The sequence below is a fragment of the Oncorhynchus keta genome, chromosome 12 (assembly GCF_023373465.1).
Source record: "Oncorhynchus keta strain PuntledgeMale-10-30-2019 chromosome 12, Oket_V2, whole genome shotgun sequence".
NCBI lineage: Eukaryota > Metazoa > Chordata > Actinopteri > Salmoniformes > Salmonidae > Oncorhynchus > Oncorhynchus keta.
The window spans coordinates 38,494,517-38,513,196 of record NC_068432.1 but is presented as its reverse complement, the minus strand read 5'-3'; the positions used below and the strand labels follow the sequence as shown (position 1 = coordinate 38,513,196).

The 18,680-nt window shown below is 48.2% G+C and overlaps 1 pseudogene; it reads right to left on the bottom strand.

Annotated features, from left to right (window-relative positions):
- Positions 1 to 557: 557 nt before the first annotated feature.
- LOC118380801 (ras-specific guanine nucleotide-releasing factor 2-like) overlaps positions 558 to 18,680 on the bottom strand; it is a 99,987-nt pseudogene continuing 81,864 nt past the window's right edge.

The window sequence follows — 18,680 nt, the reverse complement described above, 5'->3', positions numbered from 1 at the left end:
GGGTATTGTGTGTAGATGTGGGGGGAAAAAAACAATTGAATCCATTGTAGAATAAGGCTGTAACGTAACAAAATGTGGAAAAAGTGAAGGGTTCTGAATACTTTCTGAATGACCTGTATATCCCTTAAATAATGTCAATTACGTTTCTGTCCTTTTATTGCACTAATAATTTCTACTTGGAGCAAAATGTAATAACAATGTAACTGGGAATGAAAATGGCATGTCCCTACACCATAATTTCACAATAATGTCTTGCGATCTGTAGGGCAGCCTTTTGCATCCCCCTACTGGTCCAAATGTAGAATCTGTACCTTTACCGATATTATGGACAGTACTGGTTTGAGAACATTCCAAAATTCGGAAAATAGGCGTGGTGGGGGCATGGTTTGCGGGTGGGGAGGAGGATGTGGGGTGGTGGATGGGGAATGAAGAATGGGTTGGGGTTATTTTTGGATACATTTCTTTAATTGTTTTTTTGTACCTGTAACCCCCCCCACTTTGGAAAAGATGTCCAAAAGCAAATACAAATTCAAATAAGTAAAACAAATCTATTGACATACTTTACAAATCAATAGTGCAGTTATTTTAATAATACTGTTGGAACAAGTAATCAGATAACAATCAAACAAATACTAATACATAAACACATCCAAAGATAAATTACAACACATAAATATTCAGACAAAAGCTGTTAGTAACTTTAAAGACTGTACTTCACATTAGCAGTGAGAAATTGTTTGGCTCAAATCCCTTTACCCAAGAACATAATCTGAATCTTGTCATCTCCAAAACAGAGATGTTTGAAATAAACATTGCTGAAACTGCAATTTGGGTAAAGACTGGGAGTAGTGGAGCCATATACATGTATATTCTCTATATTGTTTGGCTCTGAGGAGAATAAGTTACTGTATATTACACATTACAAGGTTGAGAAAAGTGGTTGTTCACCCGCTATCATCTAGAAGGCAAGGTCAGTACAGGTGCATCAAAGCTGAGACTGAGACTGAAAAACAGCTTCAATCTAAAGGCCATCAGACTGTTAAATAGCCATCACTAGCACAGAGAGGCTGCTGCCTACATACACAACTTGAAATCAATAGCCACTTTAATAAATGGAACTCTAGTCACTTTAATAATGTTTTCATACCTTGCATTAATCATCTCATATGTATATACTTGTAAGGACCAATGCTGTGAGATGAGAAGGGAGTGAACATTCAATAAATAACGGACATGAAACAAACATGGACAGCATCAGGACAGGGAAAACAAAACAATATTAATGCTGACACCGGGAACAAACTCAGGAAAAGACATATAGAGGAGGCAATCAACAAAGTGAAGGAGTCCAGATGAGGCCAATATTGCGCTGAATTGCGTAATGATGGTGACAGGTGTGCGTAATGATGAGCAGCCTGGCACCCTCGAGTGCCAGGGAGGGGGAGTAGGCGTGACAGTAGACACACGTAATGATGGTGACAGGTGTGCGTAATGATGGGGAGCCTGGCTCTCTCGAGCATCAGGGAGGGGGAGCAGGTGGAGGCGTGACAATACTGTATTATAAACTGGGTGGTTCGAGCCTTGAATGCTGATTGGCTGACAGCCGTGGTATATCAGACCGTATACCACGTGTATGTCAAACCATTTATTTTGACTGTTCTAATTACATTTGTAAACAGCTTATAATAGCAATAAGCTACCTCAGTGGTTTGTGGTATATTGGTCATATAGCACACCTCCTCGGGCCTTATTGCTTAATTCTATACTGTCTACTGTATCTTAGTCTATGCTGCTCTGACATTGCTCGTCCATATATTTATATACTCTTAATTCCATTCCTTTACTGTGTGTATTAGGTATTTGTCGTGAAATTGTTAGATATTACTTGTTAGATATTGCTGTCGGAACTAGAAGCACAAGCATTTCGCTACACCTGCAAATAACATCTGCTAAATACGTGTATATGACCAATAACATTTGATTTGAAAAATCTTTTGGGGAATGCTCACAATCACTTTAAGATATGAGGCTGACCTTCCACTAGTTCACCAGTAGAGGACAATATAGAGACAGCCACTGTCCCTCCTCAGTTGTCTCTTCCCACAGCTGCCATTAGTCTGGCCAGCTAAACTTCTCCCTCTCGAAGTCACAGGTACAGCTAAACCTAAATCTAACTGGGTTCAGTCTTCTTCAATGTGAATCCTCTGGAGCTCAGTTGGTAGAGCATGATGCTAGCAACGCCAGGACAGTGGGTGTGATTCCTGGGACCACCCATACTTAAAATGTATGCATGCATGACTGTAAGCTGCTTTGGATAAAAGCGTCTGTTAAATGGCATATATTATTATATGTTACATTGAAATGTATGCAAGATCATCATTATAACAGTTATCACTACACTAATACAGTGTATTACAGCATCTTGATATGTACATATTTACAAGCAAGGCACGTCTTCACATGAGTTGTTCATTGGCAATGCTGCTAAAGTAACAAGAACCCTAAACCAGGTGACTCTCAGGGCTCTCCCGTCCATCGGTTCCATGGTTACCAAGCTGATGATAATAAGAATACTAAATACTAAGTGCCACTAAGTGCCAGCTGGAGTGAAACCAACTGTGTGGTGTTTCTTTGTGTTTAGCTAGGAAGGAGGCGGGGTTCAATCTTAAGGGACAGCTCATACAAAGTGTCTTCGTCCATCACCAGAGTTCTATCCAGCAGGAACTGAGTAACCTGGGAGAGAGTAAGTAAGCATTTCATGGTAAAGTCTACACCTGATTTATTCGGCGCATGTGACAAAAAACAACTCCATTGATCGACTGTGTAGTGTGTGTTACCTTGGCTTGGTGCTCTATCCTGTAGGGCGCACCCTGGAACTGACGGATCTCTCTGATGATGTGAGACATCTGGAACAGAGACAAGAGACATGAGACAAAATGAGAGAGATACAGGCAGAGTGATTGACTGTGTGTGTGTGTGTGTGTGTGTGTGTGTGTGTGTGTGTGTGTGTGTGTGTGTGTGTGTGTGTGTGTGTGTGTGTGTGTGTGTGTGTGTGTGTGTGTGTGTGTGTGTGCGTGCGTGCGTGTGTTTACCATCCTCATCTTGGAGAAGTTGACAAGTCCCTCCTCAGTGAAGTTGGGTGTTGCCTCTTCGATGAAGGCCAAGTCAGTCAGATACATCCCCAGGTAGGGCACACATGGAGGGTTGCAGCTGCACATACATCAATCCATCAATCAATATTCACATAATGTTCATGCTTTTTCTAACTTATCACAAAGTCCTTAGTGACAAACTAGGAGTAAATCCCCAGAGACACACTTTCACCCTTTTTCCCTCCTTACTTTTTTAGGGTTTCTCTCAGGTTCTTGAATCGGCCTTCTGATGACACGGTCTTCTGTAGCCTGCTCATCAGTGACTTGGTCTGTTTGCAGACTTTGGCCCATGTCTTCTTCAGCCTGTAGATGGCGCTGCGGTTGAGAGCTGAGGTGATCTCCAGAACTCCATTATAGTTGTTGAGGCAGCGACAGATACCAGCCACAGCCAACCACTTCTCTATGGAGTTAGCCCTGGAGCCCACGTCTGTATGGGCAATGATCTGAGACGCTACCAGGTTACTCATCTAGAGCAGGACAAAACAGAGGAGGTGAGAGAAATGGGGGGTGGGAAAGAGGCAGAGTTAAAGAAAAGACGGGATAAAGAGATATGTTAAGATATGAGTTTAGATCTGAAGTGCTGTCTGGTATAGAGCTATAGAGTATAGATCTGTTTTAAATCTTACATCATTAAAGTGCTGACTGGTCTTCATGATGTATGGAGTTCTCTCCAACTTGTCCAGCTTCATCCAGCCCTGGCCCAGAAACTCTCTGGTGGACACAGAACACACCACAATCATGCAAAAACAACAACAGCACAACAATACTATTCTCTGATGTAGAATATATACTCACTCGTAAGGGATGCTCCTGAACACAATGTGGTCTAGCAGGGTGATCTGTTCAGCCAGCTCCATCGCAGACAGAGAATCAAAACACTCTGCTTTGGGACACTCCGTCTGTTAAACCAATATTCAATTGGTTGATATATTTTCAAAGTGCCACAAACAGTATTCCATGTCTATACTCTCTCCACTATGAACTGTATACTCTGGGCTTGTTGACAGCTAATATACACAAGGACACAGTGGACTAATGTGGTTCTACAGGAGATAAAACCTGGTTGACATGTTGCTGCACATGGTGCATGTCAGATACTTTACAGTATATAAGCTGAGCTTGATTTATTTTCCCTGTAAAATAGAAGCAATGGAGTTTTCTCAAAAGTGCAACTCCAATCTATACTGAACAAAAATATAAAGGCAACATGCAACAATTTCAAAGATGTTACTGAGTTACAGTTCATATGAGGAAATGTGTCAATTGAAATAAATTCATGAGGCCCCAATCTATGGATTTCACATGACTGGGAATAGATATTCATCTGTTGGTCACAGATACCTTAAAAAAATGGGCCTCACAATGGGCCTCAGGATCTCATCATGGTATTTTTGTGCATCATAATTGCCATCCATAAAATGCAATTGTGTTCATTGTCCATAGTTTTGCCTGCCCATACCATAAATTAACATTAAATTATCTGGCAACAGCTCTGGTGGACATTCCTGCAGTCAGCATGCCAATTGCATGTTCCCTCAAAACTTGACACATCTGTGGCATTGTGTTGTGTGACAAAACAAAGGTTACGTTACATGGTTATGTGAGCTATATGGACCACTCCAATATATGGGTATCACTCCACGGCAGAGGGATACATCTGAGGTGAGGATTTACAGATTTACTCCTGTGTCCACCTGTGTCATGGCTGGGGTCCGCCTCTATATATATATATATATTTTTTTTAAAACATTTTTTATTTCACCTTTATTTAACCAGGTAGGCTAGTTGAGAACAAGTTCTCATTTGCAACTGCGACCTGGCCAAGAAAGCATAGCAGTGTGAACAGACAACACAGAGTTACACATGGAGTAAACAATTAACAAGTCAATAATACCGTAGAAAAAAAGGGGAGTCTATATACAATGTGTGCAAAAGGCATGAGGAGGTAGGCGAATAATTACAATATTGCAGATTAACACTGGAGTGATAAATGATCAGATGATCATGTACAGGTAGAGAGATATTGGTGTGCAAAAGAGCTGAAAAGTAAATAAATAAAAACTGTGGGGATGAGGTAGGTGAAAAAGGGTGGGCTATTTACCAATAGATTATGTACAGCTGCAGCGATCGGTTAGCTGGACGGATGGCACTGTGATAAACTGCATCCAGTTTGCTGAGTAGAGTGTTGGAAGCAATTTTGTAGATGACATCGCCGAAGTCGAGGATCGGTAGGATAGTCAGTTTTACTAGGGTAAGCTTGGCAGCGTGAGTGAAGGAGGCTTTGTTGTGGAATAGAAAGCCGACTCTTGATTTGATTTTCGATTGGAGATGTTTGATATGGGTCTGGAAGGAGAGTTTGCAGTCTAGCCAGACACCTAGGTACTTATAGGTGTCCACATATTCAAGGTCGGAACCATCCAGTGTGGTGATGCTAGTTGGGCGTGCGGGGGGAAAGGCAGCGATCGGTTGAAAAGCATGCATTTGGTTTTACTAGCGTTTAAGAGCAGTTGGAGGCCACGGAAGGAGTGTTGTATGGCATTGAAGCTCGTTTGGAGGTTAGATAGCACAGTGTCCAATGACGGGCCGAAAGTATATAGAATGGTGTCGTCTGCCAGGTGGATCAGGGAATCGCCCGCAGCAAGAGCAACATCATTGATATATACAGAGAAAAGAGTCGGCCCGAGAATTGAACCCTGTGGCACCCCCATAGAGACTGCCAGAGGACCGGACAGCATGCCCTCCGATTTGACACACTGAACTCTGTCTGCAAAGTAATTGGTGAACCAGGCAAGGCAGTCATCCGAAAAACCGAGGCTACTGAGTCTGCCGATAAGAATATGGTGATGGACAGAGTCGAAAGCCTTGGCCAGGTCGATGAAGACGGCTGCACAGTACTGTCTTTTATCGATGGCGGTTATGATGTCGTTTAGTACCTTGAGTGTGGCTGAGGTGCACCCGTGACCGGCTCGGAAACCAGATTGCATAGCGGAGAAGGTACGGTGGGATTCGAGATGGTCAGTGACCTGTTTGTTGACTTGGCTTTCGAAGACCTTAGATAGGCAGGGCAGAATGGATATAGGTCTGTAGTAACAGTTTGGGTCAAGGGTGTCTCCCCATTTGAAGAGGGGGATGACTGCGGCAGCTTTCCAATCCTTGGGGATCTCAGACGATATGAAAGAGAGGTTGAACAGGTTGGTAATAGGGGTTGCGACAATGGCGGCGGATAGTTTCAGAAATAGAGGGTCCAGATTGTCAAGCCCAGCTGATTTATACGGGTCCAGGTTTTGCAGCTCTTTCAGAACATCTGCTATCTGGATTTGGGTAAAGGAGAACCTGGAGAGGCTTGGGCGAGGAGCTGCGGGGGGCGGAGCTGTTGGCCGAGGTAGGAGTAGCCAGGCGGAAGGCATGGCCAGCCGTTGAGAAATGCTTGTTGAAGTTTTCGATAATCATGGATTTGTCGGTGGTGACCGTGTTCCCTAGCCTCAGTGCAGTGGGCAGCTGGGAGGAGGTGCTCTTGTTCTCCATGGACTTCACAGTGTCCCAGAACTTTTTGGAGTTGGAGCTACAGGATGCAAACTTCTGCCTGAAGAAGCTGGCCTTAGCTTTCCTGACTGACTGCGTGTATTGGTTCCTGACTTCCCTGAACAGTTGCATATCGCGGGGACTGTTCGATGCTATTGCAGTCCACCACAGGATGTTTTTGTGCTGGTCGAGGGCAGTCAGGTCTGGAGTGAACCAAGGGCTGTTCTTAGTTCTGCATTTTTTGAACGGAGCATGCTTATCTAAAATGGTGAGGAAGTTACTCTTAAAGAATGACCAGGCATCCTCAACTGACGGGATGAGGTCAATGTCCTTCCAGGATGCCCAGGCCAGGTCGATTAGAAAGGCCTGCTCACAGAAGTGTTTTAGGGAGCGTTTGACAGTGATGAGAGGTGGTCGTTTGACTGCGGCACCGTAGCGGATACAGGCAATGAGGCAGTGGTCGCTGAGATCCTGGTTGAAGACAGCGGAGGTGTATTTGGAGGGCCAGTTGGTCAGGATGACGTCTATGAGGGTGCCCTTGCTTACAGAGTTAGGGTTGTACCTGGTGGGTTCCTTGATGATTTGTGTGAGATTGAGGGCATCTGGCTTAGATTGTAGGACTGCCGGGGTGTTAAGCATATCCCAGTTTAGGTCACCTAACAGAACAAACTCTGAAGCTAGATGGGGGGGCAATCAATTCACAAATGGTGTCCAGGGCACAGCTGGGAGCTGAGGGAGTCGGTAGCAGGCGGCAACAGTGAGAGACTTATTTCTGGAGAGAGTAATTTTCAGAATTAGTAGTTCGAACTGTTTGGGTATGGACCTGGAAAGTATGACTTTACTTTGCAGGCTATATCTGCAGTAGACTGCAACTCCTCCCCCTTTGGCAGTTCTATCTTGACGGAAGATGTTATAGTTGGGTATGGAAATCTCTGAATTTTTGGTGGCCTTCCTGAGCCAGGATTCAGACACGGCAAGGACATCAGGGTTAGCAGAGTGTTCTAAAGCAGTGAGTAAAACAAACTTAGGGAGGAGGCTTCTGATGTTGACATGCATGAAACCAAGGCTTTTTCGATCACAGAAGTCAACAAATGAGGGTGCCTGGGGACATGCAGGGCCTGGGTTTACCTCCACATCACCCGCGGAACAGAGAAGGAGTAGTATGAGAGTGCGGCTAAAGGCTATCAAAACTGGTCGCCTAGAGCGTTGGGGACAGAGAATAAGAGGAGCAGGTTTCTGGGCATGGTAGAATATATTCAGGGCATAATGCGCAGACAGGGGTATGGATGGTGGGGTGCGGGTACGGCGGAGGTAAGCCCAGGCACTGGGTGATGATGAGAGAGGTTTTATCTCTGGACATGCTGGTTGTAATGGGTGAGGTCACCGCATATGTGGGAGGTGGGACAAAGGAGGTATCAGGGGTATGAGGAGTGGGACTAGGGGCTCCATTGTGAACTAAAACAATGATAACTAACCTGAGCAACAGTATACAAGGCATATTGACATTTGAGAGAGACATACAGCGAGGCAATTCCCAATTCCCAATTCACAGGTGTTGAATTGGGAAAGCTAGCTAAAACAGTGGGTGAGACGACAGCTAATCAGCTAGCACAGCAACAGCAGGTAAAATGGCATTGACTAGGCAACGGGGCCGACAGATAAAACAAACAAGCAGAATGGAGTACCGTGATTAATGGACAGTCCAGCGTGCATCAGCTATGTAGCCAAGTGATCAGAGTCCAGGGGGCAGCGGTGGATGGGGCAGGGGGGCTGGACTGGCGAGTGTTATCCAGGTTAAAAAAACTAACAATGACTAAATTGCTTGTAGCTAGTTAGCTGGTTAGCTTCTGGAGGTTCTTGAGTGTGTTCTGAAAATTAAAAATAATAGCGATTCCGTATCACATTGGGTGAGGCAGGTTTCCGGAAGGTATAAACACATTTTTTAAAAATCGGGAAGAGATAGAAAGTGCATATGGGCCACTGCGTGTTTGGGATGCGGCGATGCAGACGGTTAGCAGGCCTGTGCTAACAAGCTAACAGATTAGCAGGCCGGGGTAAACAAGGTAGTAGTTAGCGGACCTGGGCTAAACAAGCTAGCAGTTAGCATGCCAAATTAGCAAGCAAGGAGATAGCGAGGGCTAGAGAGTTAGCCTTTGGGGGACGTCGCGATGGGGTGAGTCTGTTTATTCCTCTTCATGCGGTGACATCGATAGACCGGTCGTGGGTCCGGGTATTGTAGCCCAGGAGTATGCTACGGTGGCAGCACAGGAGCTCTGGCCGGGCTAGCTTCAAGCTACGTGGGTGGAAACGCTAGCCAGGTGTAATCAACCAGGGTTGCGGTTTAGCTCGATAGCTAGTTGTGAAGATCCAGCTGAAAAATGTTCCGTTTGCGGTGGGAATCCGGTGATAAAAAAATAAATAGGTCCGTTATGCTCTGGTTAGCGTCGCGTTGTTCGAACTTGCGAGAGCTTTCCGAGCTAAAGGTTAGCTGATGACCGGTTAGCTGAAGACCGCTAGCATAGCTGGTGGTTAGCTGGCTAGCTTCAGTTGAGGGGTTCCGAAGTAAATATAAATACTTTAGGAAAAGTAGCTACATTGGGTGAGGCGGGTTGCAGGAGAGTATTTGGAAACTTAGGTTTAGCAAAATGTTTTTAAAGATATGCGAAGAAAAATATCTAAAACGAAAAAGAGACGATATATACAGATATATACAGAGAGACGATACGACAGGACGACTTACTGCTACGCCATCTTGGAACACACATGTTTATATATATATATATATATATAAACCCCATGGCCGTGACACACGTTCTCTACATCATTTTCGATGCGCCTCTAGCACTGTAGAGGATTGGAGTGATCCATATAGCTCACATAACCGTGGTTACATACGTAACCATCGTTATGTTTCACTATATTGGATCACTCCAATATATTGGTATACCTGTACCAGATTTTGTCGGTGCTAGAGGAACCTGGCCAGCCAACGGCGAAGTCCCAGCGCGGGACCAAGATGCAGGGGCCATCAATGTGGAAGGAGATCCCGGCACAGTCCCCAAAAGGGGAGGCGACGCCGAGGACCGCTGACCCAACCGCAGAGGGAGGTGCCACATTCACCCGATAGTACCTAGCAAAGGTTCAAGAGGAAGCCCAGCTGGCCGCAGCACAGATATCAGCGAGGGGCACTCCTCTCAGTAGAGCCCAGGACGCAGCCACACCTCGTGTTGAATGTGCCACCAAAGATCCCAGCACTAGCCTTCCAGCCAGGCAGTATGCTGTCGTAATCATGTTCACGATCCAGTGAGAGAGCCTCTGCTTTGACAGCTCAGCCCCCAGGACTCCCTCACCATAGCATACAAAGAGCTGGTCTGTTGTTCTCACTGACTGTGTCCGCTCCACCTAGGCAGCTGTTGGTGCCGTTCAGCGGCCAAGCCCAAAAACTGAGGCGGTATGGTCTCAGATGCCACAGAGTTCCCCCAGCCTGAGACAGCAATATGTCCAGCACAGCCTGTATCAGCGGAAAAGAGGGAAATGCGTAAAGCTCCAGCCCTGGCCAACCGTGAGCCAGAGCATTCAAGCCCAGAAGCCCTGGTGGCTCTGACATGGAGTACCACAGGGGGCAGTGTGCATTGTCCAGGGAGGAAAACATGTCCACCTGCGCACTCCCAAACTTGTCCCACAGGTGCTGCACCACCTGAGGATGTAGGCTCCTGTCCCAAGGTGGTGGGCCCTCCCTTGAGAGCATATCTGCTGCCACATTCAGGAACCCAGGTACGTGCACTGCGTGTAGAGATGCTAGACATCCCTGACCCCAGAGAAGGAACTCCCGTGCCATAAGATGGAGGAGGTGGGACACCTCAGTCCACCCTGATGGTTGATGTAAGCCACCACTGTGGTGTTGTCCGTTCTCACCAGGACATGTATTCCCTTCAAATGTGGAAGGAAAGACAGCAGGGCCAGCATTACAGCTCGAAGCTCTAGTGTATTGATGAGCCTGCCGCTCCAAGGGGGTAGCCAACAGCCGATGGCCGACCTGCCCTTGGTCACACCCCCCCAGCCAATCTGGAAGGCATCTGTGCTGACCAGCTCCCGGTGGCATATCCTCAGCATCTCCACCCCACCTGAGAGAAAGGAGCAACAGGGCCACCTCAATAATGCCCTGAGGCACTGTGCAGTCACCCGCAGGCGTGCTCTCGTGAAGACTGAGTCCAGTTCCATGCCAATGAAGGCCACCTTCTGGGTGGGTGTCAGACAACTGTTCTTGGCGTTTACAGTAAAGCCCAGCCTGCCGATGTGGGTCAGGAACATGTCTCTGTCTGACAGGACCTGGGTTCTGGTCGGGGCACAAATCAGCCAATCATCCAGGTAATTGAGGATCAACAATCCTCGGGACGTGAGAGGTGCCAGGACAGTGTCCATGCACTTTGTGAAAGTGTGGGGTACCAAGGAGAGGCCGAATGGAAGAACCATGAATTTGTAAGCTGTCCTTTCGAAAGTGAATCGGAAGTACTGCCAATGAGCTGGGTGAACAGGAACATGGAAGTATGCATCCCTCGGGTCCAGCATCACAAACCACTGGTCCCTGGACACGGCCTGCAACACACAGGCTGGGGAAAGCATGTGGAACCTCAGTACCTTCAAGTACCCACTGAGGTTGCGGAGGTCCAGAATCGGTCGAAACCCTCCGTCTCTTTTTGGGACTACAAAATACGTGGAGTAGAACCCACCTAGCCGTTCTGATGTCTCGATCCTGTGGATGGCACCCTTGTCCAGGAGTGAGGAGATCTCCAGACCCAGGGTTTTCTTCAGGGGGTCGGACACCGTGGTGACACGAAAGCCCCTGAAGGATGGGGGCAGGCACCGGAATTAGAGTCGGTACCCCTCGAGCATTGTGGATATCACCCAGGGGGACTCCACACCCTCCTCCTACTTTGTCCTTTGAGTCCGTGAGAAGCGGAAGGGTGTGTCAGGGGTCCTGCTGGGGCCTGCCTCACCTCTGGTGCCGCGGGCACCTGGGTCCCCCAAGCACGTCCCTATGGCGGCGACGGTTGACAGGTTGTTGCTCAACCGCACACTGTGCCCCTCACTGCTGTCGTCCCTCAGCACCAGGCGATGGGGCAGGAGAGAGGCCCCACCGTCATTAGGTTAGAGGTGGGTAGCGACGGTCCGTCTGCCTTGATCCCGGGGCCTGAGGAGGCGGCATGAACCGTCTCAGGGTCTCCCAGTCCCTACAAACCTTATCGGTCTGCTCCAGAATGTCATCAACCCCTGTGCCAAACGTCAGCCCTGGGGTGATGGGGAGAGTGGCAAATGTGCTCTGGAGAGCAGCTGGCAGACGGGATCGGGCCAGCCAGAGCTGGAGCCAGGAGGTAACCGAGTAGGACTTCCGGGTTGGAGCGAGCGGTCGCATTCGCACTTCGGTCCGCAGGTAGTATTACTTTTCATTACTTTTCATTACATTTCATTATAGTACAACGGTTTGATTTGTCTAATCTTAGCAATTTCTTCTTAGCTAGCTACATAGCCGCCTTTGTATCAAAGATAATTGCGTAATTATCGTATTTCGTCGTCCTAACGTAGTCTACTGCCCAGCAGCTAGCCACATAGCTAACGTCCACCGTATAGCAGCACCGTAGAAACTATTACACTCAACTGAACGACTTGATTAGTGTAGTGTTAGCTAGCTACATAGTTGTCTTTGCTGTCTTCGTATCCAAGATAATTGTGTAGTTTAGAGTGTGTAGTCTTAGAGTGATTATCTTAATTTACCGAGGTTAGCTAGCCAGCTATTTGTCGTCCTTAACGTAAGAGACACTGCTAGCTAGCTAACAGCTAACAGCTAACAGCTAGCCAACGTCTACCGAATTAACTTCCCACTCAACAACCCGGTCGCATTCCGCTTCGCTCCACAGGTAGTATCACATTTTCATTTCATTTCATTACAGCACAACGGTTTGATTTGCTTGATCGTAGCTAGCTACATAGCTAGCTACATAGCCGTCCTTGTATCAAAGATAATTGTGTAGTCTAGAGCGATTTTCTAGGTTAGCTAGCCAGCTATTGTCGTTCTTTTAACGCAACGTAACGTAATCAACACTGCTAGCTAGCCAGCTAGCCCCGAATAGCTGCACTGTAGAAACTATTACACTCAACGGAACGACTTGATTAGTGTAGTGTCAACAACGCAGCCACTGCCAGCTAGCCTACTTCAGCAGTACTGTATCATTTTAATCATTTTAGTCAATAAGATTCTTGCTACGTAAGCTTAACTTTCTGAACATTCGAGACGTGTAGTCCACTTGTCATTCCAATCTCCTTGCATTAGCGTAGCCTCTTCTGTAGCCTGTCAACTATGTGTCTGTCTATCCCTGTTCTCTCCTCTCTGCACAGACCATACAAACGCTCCACACCGCGTGGCCGCGCCACCCTAATCTGGTGGTCCCAGCGCACGACCCACGTGGAGTTCCAGGTCTCCGGTAGCCTCTGGAACTGCCGATCTGCGGCCAACAAGGCAGAGTTCATCTCAGCCTATGCCTCCCTCCAGTCCCTCGACTTCTTGGCACTGACGGAAACATGGATCACCACAGATAACACTGCTACTCCTACTGCTCTCTCTTCGTCCGCCCACGTGTTCTCGCACACCCCGAGAGCTTCTGGTCAGCGGGGTGGTGGCACCGGGATCCTCATCTCTCCCAAGTGGTCATTCTCTCTTTCTCCCCTTACCCATCTGTCTATCGCCTCCTTTGAATTCCATGCTGTCACAGTTACCAGCCCTTTCAAGCTTAACATCCTTATCATTTATCGCCCTCCAGGTTCCCTCGGAGAGTTCAACAATGAGCTTGATGCCTTGATAAGCTCCTTTCCTGAGGACGGCTCACCTCTCACAGTTCTGGGCGACTTTAACCTCCCCACGTCTACCTTTGACTCATTCCTCTCTGCCTCCTTCTTTCCACTCCTCTCCTCTTTGACCTCACCCTCTCACCTTCCCCCCTACTCACAAGGGAGGCAATACGCTCGACCTCATCTTTACTAGATGCTGTTCTTCCACTAACCCCATTGCAACTCCCTCCAAGTCTCCGACCACTACCTTGTATCCTTTTCCCTCTCGCTCTCATCCAACACTTCCCACACTGCCCCTACTCGGATGGTAACGCACCGTCCCAACCTTCGCTCTCTCTCCCCGCTACTCTCTCCTCTTCCATCCTATCATCTCTTCCCTCTGCTCAAACCTTCTCCAACCTATCTCCTGATTCTGCCTCCTCAACCCTCCTCTCCTCCCTTTCTGCATCCTTTGACTCTCTATGTCCCCTATCCTCCAGGCCGGCTCGGTCCTCCCTCCCGCTCCGTGGCTCGACGACTCATTGCGAGCTCACAGAACAGGGCTCCGGGCAGCCGAGCGGAAATGGAGGAAAACTCGCCTCCCTGCGGACCTGGCATCCTTTCACTCCCTCCTCTCTACATTTTCCTCCTCTGTCTCTGCTGCTAAAGCCACTTTCTACCACTCTAAATTCCAAGCATCTGCCTCTAACCCTAGGAAGCTCTTTGCCACCTTCTCCTCCCTCCTGAATCCTCCTCCCCCCCCCCTCCTCCCTCTCTGCAGATGACTTCGTCAACCATTTTGAAAAGAAGGTCGACGACATCCGATCCTCGTTTGCTAAGTCAAACGACACCGCTGGTTCTGCTCACACTGCCCTACCCTGTGCTCTGACCTCTTTCTCCCCTCTCTCTCCAGATGAAATCTCGCGTCTTGTGACGGCCGGCCGCCCAACAACCTGCCCGCTTGACCCTATCCCCTCCTCTCTTCTCCAGACCATTTCCGGAGACCTTCTCCCTTACCTCACCTCGCTCATCAACTCATCCCTGACCGCTGGCTACGTCCCTTCCGTCTTCAAGAGAGCGAGAGTTGCACCCCTTCTGAAAAAACCTACACTCGATCCCTCCGATGTCAACAACTACAGACCAGTATCCCTTCTTTCTTTTCTCTCCAAAACTCTTGAACGTGCCGTCCTTGGCCAGCTCTACCGCTATCTCTCTCAGAATGACCTTCTTGATCCAAATCAGTCAGGTTTCAAGACTAGTCATTCAACTGAGACTGCTCTTCTCTGCATCACGGAGGCGCTCCGCACTGCTAAAGCTAACTCTCTCTCTCTGCTCTCATCCTTCTAGACCTATCGGCTGCCTTTGATACTGTGAACCATCAGATCCTCCTCTCCACCCTCTCCGAGTTGGGCATCTCCGGCGCGGCCCACGCTTGGATTGCGTCCTACCTGACAGGTCGCTCCTACCAGGTGGCGTGGCGAGAATCTGTCTCCTCACCACGCGCTCTCACCACTGGTGTCCCCCAGGGCTCTGTTCTAGGCCCTCTCCTATTCTCGCTATACACCAAGTCACTTGGCTCTGTCATAACCTCACATGGTCTCTCCTATCATTGCTATGCAGACGACACACAATTAATCTTCTCCTTTCCCCCTTCTGATGACCAGGTGGCGAATCACATCTCTGCATGTCTGGCAGACATATCAGTGTGGATGACGGATCACCACCTCAAGCTGAACCTCGGCAAGACGGAGCTGCTCTTCCTCCCGGGGAAGGACTGCCCGTTCCATGATAATATAATAATATATATAATAATATATGCCATTTATCAGACGCTTTTATCCAAAGCGACTTACATTCATGTGTGCATACATTCTACGTATGGGTGGTCCCGGGGATCGAACCCACTACCCTGGCGTTACAAGCGCCATGCTCTACCAACTGAGCTACAGAAGGACCACGCCATCACGGCGTGATCTCGCCATCACGGTTGACAACTCCATTGTGTCCTCCTCCCAGAGCGCTAAGAACCTTGGCGTGATCCTGGACAACACCCTGTCGTTCTCAACTAACATCAAGGCGGTGGCCCGTTCCTGTAGGTTCATGCTCTACAACATCCGCAGAGTACGACCCTGCCTCACACAGGAAGCGGCGCAGGTCCTAATCCAGGCACTTGTCATCTCCCGTCTGGATTACTGCAACTCGCTGTTGGCTGGGCTCCCTGCCTGTGCCATTAAACCCCTACAGCTCATCCAGAACGCCGCAGCCCGTCTGGTGTTCAGCCTTCCCAAGTTCTCTCACGTCACCCCGCTCCTCCGCTCTCTCCACTGGCTTCCAGTTGAAGCTCGCATCCGCTACAAGACCATGGTGCTTGCCTACGGAGCTGTGAGGGGAACGGCACCTCAGTACCTCCAGGCTCTGATCAGGCCCTACACCCAAACAAGGGCACTGCGTTCATCCACCTCTGGCCTGCTCGCCTCCCTACCACTGAGGAAGTACAGTTCCCGCTCAGCCCAGTCAAAACTGTTCGCTGCTCTGGCCCCCCAATGGTGGAACAAACTCCCTCACGACGCCAGGACTGCGGAGTCAATCACCACCTTCCGGAGACACCTGAAACCCCACCTCTTTAAGGAATACCTAGGATAGGATAAGTAATCCTTCTCACCCCCCCCCCCTAAAAGATTTAGATGCACTATTGTAAAGTGGCTGTTCCACTGGATGTCATAAGGTGAATGCACCAATTTGTAAGTCGCTCTGGATAAGAGCGTCTGCTAAATGACTTAAATGTAAAATGTAAAAAAAATGTAACCACCCGCACCATGGCCCGTACGTTGATGCGGGCCAAATCTCTCTGGAGCATGGAAAGCAGGCAAGACACTTCGCTTCCCAGAGGAACACTTCTGTACCCTCCTGCAGCCGGTGCAACAGAGTCTGCAGGGAGGCCTGCAGCAGCATTGCTGCGTTAGTAAGGCGACCAAGAGAGCAGAGGGACCCATATATGGCTTTCAAGGCCGGATCAAAGACTCTGGGGTGTCCCGGCTTCAGTCGCGGGTTTCATACTATAATCTACCCGCCCAGGAGGACCACGGCAGCTATCATGTTGTCCATTGTCGGGTACTCCCAGAAGCCGAGTGACTCTGCGCCCGCAACATAACTGGTCCAGTCTCTGCTGTGAGTTGGAAGCACCCCCTGGCAGAGGCCCAGCTCTCCTGCAAGGCCTCGCGGAACTCAGCAGAGATGGGGACAGATGGAGAGTCATTACTGTCCACCAGTTTGATGTCCAGTGCAGTGGCTACCCGAGTGAGTAGGTTACTCATAACCTCTAGAGCAACTGGGTGCGATGAAGCCCCGCTGCCGGCTTCTGATGGCCTGGTAGCCCCGCTCACGGTGTTGAACAGTGCCAGCATTGTCCCCCAGGAACAGCTTATCACAGGCTAACAGATAACAGCTGTCGTTGCCATCAAAGCTATAAACCCCCCATCCAGGACTGGCAGCAGATGGGCTCTGCCTGCGGCGGCTCCGGTCACGCTTCCTGGGAGGGGTATTGGGCCCAGTAGAGGGACTAACAGCTCGCTGGCGCACCACTCCTGAGGGAGGGAGCTTGTCCCCAGCCTGAGCCTGGCCTCCAATCACGCCAGGCGCAGGCGTTCTGAGAACACCACACAAAACAGGCATCCAGTAGGGGCGCCACCGCCCTCTTCGCGTGGCTCAAACCCAGGCAGTGCATTCACAAGGTGTGCAGATAGATCCCCAGGGCGATGCCACCATCACACCTGTCACATAGGGAGGCCATGAGTACAGCCAAGTCAACAAGGCCACGGAGCAGGGGTCAGACGCTCTGGGAAAGCTTATGTTGTGACCTGCTTGGAGGAATAGGAACACGGTGAGGGATAAATTATCCAGTACCTCTGCAAAAAACAGGGACGACTCGTGTGGGAAAAACAGACAGACAAAAAAACAGCAACCAGTTAATGGATTTGATTTATTCGTTTTTTTGTTTTACGACAACTGCAATATTACCTAGCTGGTTTAATATCCATGCAGTAAAACACCATATGATGGAGTAACTCCATTAAGTTACTCCAAAGTAATGTTTCAACATAGTGGAAAGCCCATCACTATAATCTTACACTCTGCAGGGGAAAGAAGAAGAAAAAACCCTGCAGGCTAATTAGCAGAGAACCAAGCAGCATGTTAAAGCAATTCACAACATACACATAGAACAAGCAAGTGGGCAAGTTGTGTCGGGTAAATTACAGTTTGTGGCAGCACATAATTTGAGAGAAATAAGCTTTTTGTCAGTGTGATCTTGCATTTATATTTTGTTCAGTGTTTGAATAAAGCTCACCTGAAATACTTCTAAATGCATTCTAAAGTATTTGAAATAATGTATTAGTTGGGTCTTCAGGGGACAGGCTCCACCACAATACACACCAATACAACTGATTTGTTCTGATTCCTTACGGAGACAACCTTTTCACACAGACTATATCGAGACAACGTCCCTAGACCACGTCTTTGTAGGATGAAATGGAGCAGTGGACTTCTCTGCTCCAAAGTCAGCATTCCAAATTACATCACCATTTATTTACTGACTCAACATAGTTTTACCACTACATCCCTGTAAATGAAACGGCTTAGCATCTAATCTAGATAGTATTTATGTGTGTGATTGAACCATACTTACCATCTGCAGGATGTCTTCTATCTTAAGTTGAGCATCATCTTGATCATCTTGAGAAAGGGCACTGAGGGACAAGCAGAGTCTCATTAATAAATATAATAGTGGAGGGGGGGTATGGTTTTGCTATCCTTATGGGGACCATTTTGCCGGTCTCCACAAAGAAAAAGGCTATTTTAGGCTTAGGGTTACAATTAGGGTTAAGAGTTATGGTGAGGAGTTATGGTTAGGTTTAGGTGTAAGGAAAAATTGGATTTTGAATGGGAATCAATTGTTTGGTCCCCACAAGGATAGTAAAACAAATGCGTGTATTTGTGTGTGTGTTAGCATGTGTGTGTGTGTGTGTTAGCATGTGTGTGTGTGTGTGTGTGTGTGTTAGCATGTGTGTGTGTGTTAGCATGTGTGTGTGTGTGTTAGCATGTGTGTGTGTGTGTGAGTTAGCGTGTGTGTGTGTGTGTGTGTGTGTAGCATGTGTGTGTGTGTGTGTGTGTGTGTGTGTGTGTGTG